The sequence below is a fragment of the Corvus hawaiiensis genome, chromosome 4 (genome assembly GCF_020740725.1).
Source record: "Corvus hawaiiensis isolate bCorHaw1 chromosome 4, bCorHaw1.pri.cur, whole genome shotgun sequence".
Lineage (NCBI taxonomy): Eukaryota > Metazoa > Chordata > Aves > Passeriformes > Corvidae > Corvus > Corvus hawaiiensis.
This window is the reverse complement of record NC_063216.1, coordinates 66,094,292-66,104,222: the sequence shown is the minus strand read 5'-3', so window position 1 is coordinate 66,104,222 and position 9,931 is coordinate 66,094,292. Positions and strand designations below refer to the sequence as shown.

General features: G+C 42.7%; 1 protein-coding gene across 1 annotated transcript in view; it reads left to right on the top strand.

The window, feature by feature from the left end:
- The window catches only part of PRKAR2B (protein kinase cAMP-dependent type II regulatory subunit beta), an 82,423-nt gene that overhangs the window by 16,638 nt on the left and 55,854 nt on the right, over nt 1–9,931 (top strand). The window lies entirely within an intron of this gene.

Here is a 9,931-nt window from a genome sequence, read left to right as displayed (position 1 = left end):
AGATGGAAGTTCTGCATGAGCCTCAGGGAGCAGCAAAGGCAAAGCTGTTTGCCTGGCCAGCAGCTGCCCCAAATGGGATCAGCCTTTGTAGGGAGTGGGACATGCTGGGGATGGCCTTGGAGAGCTGCATCCCCAACAACCAGTCCTTCTCAACCCAACGGGCACCAGCTCAGCCTTACAGGAAGGAAATGCAGAACGGTCTGGACACCGAAGAGATTGCATTCCTTGATAGTCCTAACTCCTACTGTCATTTACCAAATTGTTTATACAAAAGGCACTTGTTGTATTTATATGGGATCCTACCATATGACTATTACAGAATCCTGCCTGAAACCATGTGCTCTTTCGGTCACACTTAACATAAAGGTCATGCATTGACTCACCTTATAAAAGGTGAATCAATTTTTAGTCTTAAGTCACTGTCTTTTTAAAAAAACAAGAAAAGTTGTCCTTTTTTGTAACTTTATGGGTTTTTTTTTGAATCTACTATTAGGACAAAAAGTAGAATTAATTATCTTTTTCTTGCCCAAAATAATTTTAAACTCCTCATCTTCTCTTGTAGTAACCTAATGTGAATGCTGGGAATGTAAGTGAAAAGTAGTATTTGTCCCGGTTTGTGAATTGAGTGTCCTTTAATTTCAGAAACTTCCTAAAGCAGTCTGTGTGGGTTTTGTTTTGTTTTTCTTTTTTTGAGAAAGCAAGGCAAAAATGTTAGAAAATTCCAATTTAATTTACAAAAATGGATTGGGTTTCTTTTCCGCTGAGGGTTTAATGTAAAGCATGCATGTTCCAGTAAGTTAAAAAAGAAACTCTAGCCTATCTTTGTGGACAATTGAATATCCGGATCACTAGGCCAGTCTGATTTTTAGCATGCCTGTTTGCACATTGTCTTGGCTTCAAGAGAAGAATTTTTAGTGCTTGTCCTTGGAATATGGCATAGCCTGGAAAGTAGGGCATTTTTTTTTCAGAGGTGTGGGTTGTTAGTCTGCCATGTACCCAGTCAGGCAGGCTCATCCCTTAGATTTTTGTTTTCCCTTTTTAATGCAGTCTGGACATTTTCTGTTTACCTGCTCTAAAAGAAATAGAATTTCTTGAAAGGCAGTGTAGGTTGGGGGAAGACTGTCAGGACAAGTAGCACTTTGTCAGACACAGATTAAAGCACTTCTGCCATTTCCCAAAGCAGAGAGTCTGAGCAAGATTCCAGATCTTCTGCATCTGCTAGTCTGCCTTTATTCTGGCTCTGTGTATTCCTAATATCCAGAAAAAAAAATCTTGGATCATCTTCCCAGGTAGGTAAGTGTAAATAGACAATGTGAAAATGTGTGTGTTGGACTTCTTGGATGGGCCTAGAGGGAAGGGGTCTTTGGGTCATGACCCGTGACATTTGCTGTGGTTGGTTTTAGCTGTATTTCAGGTAATGGTGTCACTGTCATTTGTAATTTTGCTATGGAATTCAAAATGGGAGAAAAATAGGTTTTGGTTGGTTTTGGTTTGTTTTTTGTTTGTTTGTTTTTTAAAGCTCTCTGTTGGAAGACCATTATTTTATGCCAAGAATTATTTCGTTGCCTGATGATTAATCAGCCTGCTGGAGAGTTTTGCTGTCAGGAGTCATAGAAAGTTGGCCCCTGGTAAGAATCTCACAGATAGTTACTGAAGGAAGTCAAGACAATGTTCTCAAGCATTCCTAGCCAGGGAAAGAACAAAATGGGTGTGAAAGTGACTGTGAGTCTGAAGTTTACTTACAACAGATGCAACTTTTCAAGTGCTACCCAAACTATTGAGTAAAATGGAGAAGTGCTGAAAAATCCACTACTTGTCATTACTAGACATTTCTGAATGTGATCCACAAGTAATGGAGCTGAAAGACATAATGGGATTTAGTTTGACATTGTAGAGTGCTTTTAATGCTACTGCAGTATCAAGAAAATAAATTGTAAAAGGTGGATCTTTGTATCTGTACTTTGACCACCCCTTTTCTCAGGGAATGTTGTTCAGATGCTGCCAGTACTCTCTGTTTCACATTAACACAGCAGAAAGTAGTGAAATAAATTGGTGTCTGCAGCTTCCTTTGGCACTCCTCAGCTCACTTGTATGAGTCGATTCATTCAGGACAGAAAAGACATGTCATATTAATCTGTCCATAATCTGTCCCTGTTCAGCTGTGGGATCTCTTTGGCCTCTCCATTCGCTTGAAAAAATGAGTTATTTGGCCTCAAAGATTCTATAATTGGGGCACAGGTAAAAAGCCATTTAAGAATAAAGGCGAGGTACATAAAGGGGCTCAGCTGGCAATATTTGGCATGATTATACACAGATTTTACCTTTGGGGCACAAAAATCTCCTCACCAAGCTAGGCACCTGATTCTCTGTAGTCTGAATGTTCTGGGGATGTTCTGTGTTGTTACTGTGGAAGAGAAAAACAGTTTGATATGAGTGTACACCTGGAAAATGATGCTAAACGAAGGCAGTATACCATATATGCACTAAATTAGTTGCTGTTTGCCTCTTGGCATTGCGACAGTCACATGCAGCAGCTTGAGTGTTTGTTTGATCGTTGTCATATAAGTGCCAGCACAGCTGTATCATGATTGAGTACAGAACAGAAACTGGGCTGTGCAGCACATTGTGCTGTGAGTTGCAATGTGTTCTGCGTGCCTACATTTGTGAGAAGAGAGCGAGCGACAGTGGGGTACCATGTTTGAGAACTGAGGCCTAGCCATTCACGGGGGAGTTTCAGGATCAGGAAGGTGTGATCATGGAGGTGAGGTTCATGCTCTGCCATTTGTTCAGTTGTTGCCATCACAAGGCAATGGGTCTATGTCCTGCCTGGTCACTTCGCAAGTAGTTATCCCCAACTGCCACTATTCTTTACCTGCCCAGTTCAGGGGAAAACAACAGCCAGCTGTTCAGTTTTGGAGATGCCATTTGTAAGATCCTCAGTTCATTGTTGACAGGATGATATGTCGATGTGGTGCCTTTGTGTTGTTCTTTATCAATAGAGAGAACAATATTTTATTGTGAGTCACAGTAGCTCATTGTTGAAGGATTTTTTGTTGTTATTTGCAGTCCTTCAGTTGCCCTGGCAGATCTCACATGTCTTCAGCAGCACCTGATTGCATTGCTGCTGAAGCAACGTCAACAGGTCAGCATGCAGCTAACTCAAGATTAAGCCTGTGAAGATTTGTGGAGTCACTTAGGTGTCACTGTCACCAGGCATTCTTTGGTGGATTTCTCTATGCCCTTCCATGGCTCATACAGACATTCATGAAGGTCAGCCTGAATCACACCTGGGGTCTCTGTAGTTAGGTCATCATCAGTGGTCTTGTGGATGTGGATAGTAGTTCTAGTTGTTGGAAAGGGAGGTAGATGCTTGTATTATTCAAGCTGAATCTGTATCTCACCTTCTCCTTGGACTCATGTTTTCCTACGTGTTCACAAGAGTAGATGAGAGCAGGTATTGCCATGGTCTCCAAGGCCTGTGTTGAAGTGAGTGCAGCTGCCAGCACCAGCCGTGCTTCATTCACTTGCTCCTGAGAACTGCAAAGGCCAAATCGCGAAGGGTGCTTTGGCCAACAGCTTAACAACAAAACAATCCCCAACAGCTGCTTGCAGGAATTTAGCATTGCATGTATGTGGGAAGGGAACAGTGAAATATTTTGGATTTTGTCTTTTGTCTTCTCTCCTCTCTTCTTCCTTTGACTCAAGGTCTCAGATCTCTATGCTAGTTTTTTTAGTCTAGGCTTTTGTTGCTGGTGTTGCCCAGGTCTGCAGCCTAAGAGTACAGGCATTAAATAGAAACAGAAGAACAAAACCCAGAAGTATCCCAAACCTGTTCTCAGAAGCCACACTCAGACCTGTGAGGTCTCAGCTTAGGGAAGGCGTCAGCCACCAAGTTAAGTGATTTCAGTAGATGTGTTCCTAGCTGGTGGAAGGACACTGGGACTTGTTCATTTTGTCATTTCACTAACTGGTTTTGTTGTCTACCAGACATTGAACAGTTTGTTTAATGTGGGAATTATGTTATTTGTTGTTTAACCAGTGGGACGTCTGACTAGGAAACGGGCGATAGGCTTTGCCTGTGGACTGTTAGGTGTTTCATTAGTCAGCGTGCTGGAGTCAAGGAAGAACTATCCTGCCATCAGTATCACCCGCAAGCTTCTTTTATGTGGTAGGAGTGAGGACAGACTATTCCTTAAGAGCTTCTCTTTTTGGTCATGACTTTTCTAGTTAGATGCTTATATTTATTTTGTTTGGTTGGGCTTTTTTTTTTCAATTTTTTTTTCCTGTAACTGTCTCAATTCCATTCTTCTCATTATATTCAAGCAGTAACACTTGGGGTTTGGGCTTTAAAATTTTTTTTCCTTTATAGTCACTGTGCTTTCTAATGAGGTACTTCGCTCAGCCTGTCTCTAAAACCAAGTGTGGAAAATGTGCTTTGCCTCATAATCTGAAAGCGAACAAAATTGTCTATTTTAGATCTGAATAGCTGGGAACAAATTATCATGAATGCAAGAGAAACTCCCTTTAAGTACGTAACGTTCTTAAAATATGCAAACTTTAAAATATGCATCAAGTCCAAAATCTTACATTTCACCAGGAAGTGAATAAGCAGGCAATGCAGATTGCAAGTTATACATATTCATATACTTCTTCATCAAGGTATTTTGTACCACGCATTTCTGCCAAAGTAGTCCTAGGAACCAAGCAGTGTCTCTGTATAAAATCTTTGCTTCAGAAAGTTTTAATGGTGTTTGCCCATGTAGGATTTGTTGTAATAACCTAATAGCAAAGTGACAAAAACATGAAACATAGTAGGAAAGCCTGAGTCTTAAAAGGTTTGAGGCTTTAGATTAAACATGGGTAGTATAAATGTGTATGGGAGAAAGAAGTTATGTTCACCATTATCAAATGATATAAAATAGATGAGATAATTATAAACTCTACATAAAGGTGTACTCCCTCAGAGAAGAATACTGACATCTTCTCCAGCCCACTTCCATCAGTGAGATTGCAATGTTATTCCTTTGTAATAAATATATCTTGAAGGTACTGTCAAGAGACAAAAGTCATAGGCCAAAATTTTGCAAAAAATAAACCAATTAAACAAACCAACCCCTTCCTCCCTCCCCCCCCACCTCCCCCCCCCCAAAGGACCTAAAGCAGTGTTATCTAATGGTTAAGGGAAGGAAATCAGGAGAACTGGTCATTCATGTAAAATCTTCAGTGCTCTAGTTTTCAGTTTGACAGAAATATTGGTTCAAGGACAGGTACAGTTTTTTTATTTTATGAGATGGTGAACCTGAAGCAATCATGTTTTACAGGATCATGATTTACAGGATCCCAACTGATTTGGGCATTGCTAGTAGAGCTTTGGCAGAATGACCAGTTTTTCTCCTGTTTTGATAGGGAACATGCATACATTAGTATATGTCAGTTCCAGGCAGCAAAATTAGAAAGCAGAAAAGAACGTGAAGTGGATCTAAATGCCTATGCAGCAGTGTTAAAAAGCAAATAACCACAATATTCTTAAAATAGCTTATGAAATTTCAAGTGAAAAGAAGCCATTTAGAGATGGTAAGAAGGTAAGCATTACTGACATTTTATGTCAGATTTTTGGTAGCAATTGTAAAGTATGCTCTGGGTATAGCATTATATTATTATATATTATATTATATTACCTTGGAGATGGTAATAACTTAGCAAAGAAGGATGTTACTGCAAGTGATGTTGGGTGTAGTGATCATGTTAAAAAAACCCCAACCTAACAAACGAAAAAACTCCAACCCACTCTGCTGAGGCAGAAATAGGCAGTTCAGCAAATTGTATAAAACAGGATCTGTAGATGGTGACCAGCTGAAGCAGGGCTGCAGGTCTTGGGTCTTGCCTCTGTGGGAAGTATTGGGTCTTTGTAGCTCAGGGTGATTTACCAAAATCTGAACATCGATCTAGTATTGATATCCAACTGAGACGGACAAAACCTCTCTAACAGTTTAAAGTTAGAAAGTGCATGTTTATTGGCACCAGACAGCTGCCTAGAATAGCTTCCTAATACGCAGTGTCGAAGTATGGACGGTTACAGAGTCTATTTATCCACAAAAGTTATGAATATCCAAAATACAAATACATATTTATAACAGTGACCCCTCCTATTCTCTGCTTCGTATGGAAATTAGCTTTAATGTCATTAAGCATGTGTAGTATAGTTTTTAAATTGGGTCGGTGGTCATTATTAATTGAGGAGTGGTCTTGAAGAAATAATACTCTTCCTCACTTGAACTTTCCACCTCTCTGGGTTTTGACAATACAAGTGGCCTCTTGGGGAACATCCAGTTTCTTCCTTATGACTTCTGAATAGTATCTAGACAGGAAAAATTAGCAATTGTTTCAGATTTCTTTAGATCTATCTATCAATGTTTCCTGGTTCTCATTTTAAACACAGTTAAGCAAATATAGAAAGACGGTTAATTATCTGCAACTTAAAAGCATGTTTCTAACTTAACTCTTATTAACTCTTAATTAGTCTCAGGTGGACCTGCTTCCTCTAACTAATTCTAGCAAAACTTATCTTTAACTAAAATCTTAGAATCTTAATGTTTCCTTCAAAATCTGTGTTTAAAGGGCATGGCCTAGGAAGGCTGATCTCCCTCCTACATTTATTCCGTTTGTATTTTTAGGCTCAGTTTTGCTTTCAAAAGGTATTGTCTGTGGTGGGTAGAATTCTTCTCTCATCCACACTACTACTTTTTGTCATGTATCCTGAGTAATCTGGGGTTGAGGGCAGCAAGTACTCCAAGCCAGGATTTCCACACAGGTACACATCTTCAGCTTGTACCTAGACAAATTCTAACACAAATTAACTTTTTTACCCTCTGGTATAACAGAAGATTAGAAATACTGCTGTAAATTTTATATTTACTTTTTTCCTCTTAACTAAATCACTGATTACTTTTAATGAGATAGTAACCAAACATACTGGTCACAAGCAATATTGAGGATGAATTTCTAAGGGCAAACATGCTAAGTAACAGGATGCACATTTAAGATAGTGTCTTGGTTTGAAAGACAGGTGTCTGCCAAGGAAGGCAGGAACCTCCCTTGAAATGAAAAATGCAGCCCCCTTCCCTCTGAATTATTATAATTTTGAAATTAAGGGGCTTTCAGGCAAAGATATGAGGAATAGAAATAACGGTTATTTACTAATATGTGTGTATATATATATAGAGAGAGAGAGGTATAACAAGGCAAGCAAACAGCAATAACTCTGGCAGTAACAGCAAACAATCACAAACCCAGTGCCAGCCTTCTCGGCTGTCGGGCCCTTTCCCCTCGGGTGCAGTTCCGCTCGCAGCCGGCAGGGGCGCTGGCGGCTCCCGGTGAGCAGGGCAGGTGCGATGGTTCCCCCGCGGCTGCAGGGGGCGCTCCGGAGCGAGCTCGGGGAGCACGCGGTACTGACGGCCTGGGATCCCAGGGAGGGATGGGACAAAGGCTTCACAAACCGCTGGGCAGCTGCTCCCGGTGTCTGCCAGACCCTCGGGAACAGCAGGCTGGAACGGCAGGGACGAGCACAAATCCTGGGTGGCAGACGAGATGTATCAAACTCCCTAGCTGCGGTGGGAACCCCCGGAGGTCTGGGCAGGCAGGGTGTGCGGGGCTACAGCGTAGCGAAGGCTCCGAGCAATGGCGGGGGCAGGGCGGCTGCAGCCCGGCTCCCAGCGGGCCGGGAAAGGTGGGCTTGGGAATCCCAGGATTTGCCCTGAGGCACCCGAGCAGATGGTGAAAAGGTCCCTCTTTTTTAGTAAGGTGGGGTGTTAGGGTCCCAGTGCAAGCAGCCACTCCAGTGAGCAGGCTCCACTCACGGTAGAAAGAAGGCAGCCAAAAGCAGAAGCCTGCAGTGCTGACGAATTCCCTCCACCTTGATGGCAGCCTCTCTCCGTCCAAACACCAAGAACGACAGCCCACAAGCCCCGGTGAAAGACAGTAGCCAGTTCGACCCCTCCCTCCATGGCCAGGTCTTTTGTTTCTCCCAAGCACTCAGCAATTTGTCACTCTGGCAACATATATGGGAAAAATTCCTCAAGAGAAAAAGGAAAACAGAAGGGGAACTCCCAAAACCCCTGCAGATAGAAAAACCTCATCAACATCTTCCCTTTGTTGGTTTAATATGGGACATTAATCTGAAAGAATAGATATAAAAATTAAAAAAAAAAAATCTTGATCCAACTGCTTCGGTGGGAAAAGATCCGTTTTTGATTTCCAGTAATGGGCTATGACAGCCCATTTCAGTGTGTTGGGTCATTGGTCTAACATATCAGGCAGGCATTTAATGCTTTTATTTTCAGTGTTTGTAATTATGTACAGCATCAATTATTTGTAAGAGCTGAACTCTCTAACTGATAAAGTAGGAGAGACTTCTTTCCATCTCTTTAAAGGTTTGTGTTCTGACAGGTTAAATGAACAACTTGCAGCATAATTCCAGCCAGTGAGTTGCATTGGGGACCTGACTTCACTGCCCCTGTGCAAGCACACACGGCACACGGGGGGTAAACAAGAGGAATCAGGGACGTGTGCACGCCTGCAGGGCTGTGATTTATGTCCTGGGATGGCTCCTGTGACTGGAGTGTTGGAATGGAAGGACGCAGCTCTTTAGGAAGGACAGGCAGGAGAGATGAGGGGAGGGTGTTACCCTCTATGTCAGTGACCAGCTGGAGTGCATGGAGCAAAGTCTGGAGGGAAAGAGGAGCCAACCGAGAGCCTGTGGGTCAGGATTAAAGGGAGGACAGGGAGAGGTGACATTGTAGTGGGGTCTGCTACAGCCGCCAGGCCAGGAAGCACATGAGCTCCTCTAGGGGCATTCTCACATTCAGAAGTGCTGGTGTTCATGGGGGACTTCATCCCCCCCGATATCTGTTGGAAGGACAGCAGAAGAGAGCATAAGCAATCCAGGAGATTCCTGGAATGCATTGATGGTAACTCCTCCAAGTCATAGAGGAGCCAACAAGGAGAGGTTCTCTGCTGGACCTTATTCTCACCAACAAGTAGGATCTGGTGGGGAATGTTAAGCTCCACGGCAGCCTGGGCTGCAGTAACCATGAAGTGGTGGAGTTTGATAACCTCAGAGTGGTGATTAGGGTGCACAGCAAGCTCAATACCCTGGGCTTCAGCAGAGCAGATTTTGGGCTGTTCAGGGATCTGCTTGATAGAGGGCCATGGGATGTAGCCATGGAGGGAAGAGAAGCCTGAGAAAGGTGGTTAATATTCAAGAATTATCTCCTCCAAGCTGAGGAGTGATGTATCCTAACAAAGAAGAAGTCAGGTAAAAACACTAGGAGGCCTCTATGGATGAACAAAGAGCCCCTGGACAAACTCAAACACAAAAAAGAAGCCTACAACAGGTGGAAGCAAGGATAGGTGGCCTGGGAGGAATACAGAGGGATTGTCTGAGCAGCCAGGGATCAGGTTAGGCCCTGAAAGAATTAAGTCCGGCCAGATGTCAAGGGCAACGAAGAAAGCTTCTATAGATATGTTTATGATAGAAGAAAGACCAGGGAAAATGTAGGCCCTCTACAGAAGGAAATGGGAGACCTGATTATCTGTATATGAAGAAGGACAAGATACATATCAATTTTTTTGCCTCAGTCTTTGCTGGCAAATGCTCCAGCCACAGCACCCAAGATGCAGAAGGCTTTGAGTCCCAGAAGGAACTGGGAGAATGAAGAACCACCCACTGTAGGAGGTCAGGTTCAATATTGTCTGAGGAACCTGAATGTGCACAAGTTAATGGGACCTGATAAGATGCATCCATGGGCTCCAAGGCCACTGTCCATCGTATTTGAGAATTCGTGGCAGTCAATGAAGTTTCCACTGACTGGAAAAGGGAAAACATAAGCCCCTTTTCTAAAAATGGAAAAAAGAGGAAGACCTGGGGAACTAC